This window comes from Charadrius vociferus, unplaced genomic scaffold, assembly GCF_000708025.1.
Source record: "Charadrius vociferus isolate BGI_N301 unplaced genomic scaffold, ASM70802v2 scaffold65, whole genome shotgun sequence".
NCBI lineage: Eukaryota > Metazoa > Chordata > Aves > Charadriiformes > Charadriidae > Charadrius > Charadrius vociferus.
In genome coordinates, this window is record NW_009649293.1 from 3,784,755 (window position 1) to 3,786,611 (window position 1,857).

The window sequence follows — 1,857 nt, forward strand, 5'->3', positions numbered from 1 at the left end:
ATTCTGGGCTCCCCAGTTCAAGAAAGACAGGGAACTGCTGGAGAGGGTCCAGCAAAGGGCTACAAAGATGATTAGGGGATTGGAACATCTCTCATATGAGGAAAGGCTGAGGGACTTGGGTCTCTTCAGTCTAGAGAAAAGAAGATTGAGGGGGGATCTTACTAATACTTACAAATATTTAAAGGGAGGGTGCCAGGGGGATGGGAACAGTCTTTTTTCAGTGGTGCCCAGTGACAGGACGAGGGGTAATGGGCACAAGCTTGAGCATAGGAAGTTCCATCTTAACATGAAGAGGAACTTCTTTACTTTGAGGGTAGTGGAGCACTGGAACAGGCTGCCCAGAGAGGTGGTGGAGTCTCCCACTCTGGAGACATTCAAAACTCGCCTGGATGCCGTCCTGTGCAACGTGCTGTAGGTGACCCTGCTCTGGTGGGGGGGTTGGACTAGATGATCTCCAGAGGTCCCTTCCAACCCTGACCATTCTGTGATTCTGTGAATGTGGTAATCACAAAACCAATATCAAAAAGAAAGTATGTACTTGATTTAAACTAGTTCAACACAGATAAGAATATCACCGTGTTAATCAGGTCATCTTGATTTAAAACACTGTAAGAAGTGCAATTTTGCCCAACCAAACATTGTCATAGAAAACACAAGCATGTGTGTTCCTGCAAACAATGAAACTCACTGTAAATAGCACTGTCAAACCAGGACATAAAGTAATCTAGCAATAGGATAGTATCAACATGTTAGTAACCATTTCATTGGTATATCTGAACATAAATATTTGGAATTCAGGTAGTGTCATCGATTATACAGTTATTGATAATCAATTAATATTTCATACATTTTTCTACTGCTTCAGTTTTTCAAAGCTCTTCATAAGCAATAAGTAAATACTGATATCAAGAGTAATCTATCCTATTCTACTTTTTAATCAAGTTATCATACTTTTAAAGTGGGTGTGTTTAAATATATTACTGTGGTTCCTCCAGAAAGAAAGAAAAGCAGATGTGAGTTTGATCCAATGACTATTAAAATTAATAGAGAAATTGTCATGATAGTGAGAGACACTGGATACAACAGCTTTATTGACTCTTTTCTCTGACTAAAATATAATATGTGCCTACTAAGCATATAATTGGCACTGTTCTACCCTAGGGGACTCACATTCTAATACAGATGAGCGTAATTCATTAGATTACTATCCAGAAGCAAAACGCTTTATCTTAACCCTTTGACATTTCTTCCAGAAAAGAAGAGAGAATCCAATGTTTTTCCTCATATTCTTCTTACTGTAACTCCAGAATGCTCTCTTCTCTCCTTGCCTTTGCAATCTAACTCCCAGCTATGCCTTCTTTTTCCAAAATTTCCCTCTTCATATTGTGCATCTGAATTGCATGTAGTGCTTTTCATACATATTCTTCAGAAGTTTTGGCAACATTGATATGACAAAATTATGGAAATATTTTAAATGGAAGACATATCTGTTTATATTTTAAGATGTACCAATAAAATGGTCATGAACACAACTGTACTACTGTGTTGCTTGGTTATCTTAGCAATAGTGCTTGCTACTAGTTTCTTTGTGTCACTCTACTGCTGGCAGTGAGACATTCATTGCATTGGTTCAGTCCATAGCATGTAACTTGACCCCAAGTAAGGCTGACTGAAGAAATGGACAGGTTATCTCCTATCCTCTACACCCCCTTGTTTGGAAGGGTAAAGACTTTAGATGTAAGTCAGGCCTCTTCACTTGTCCTCAGTTTCAGAGAATTAATTCTAGATGATTTTACTTATTAGTATTATTGGTACTGTAAGAAAGTTCCAGGCTCAAGAGCTCAGGAAAATAATGGG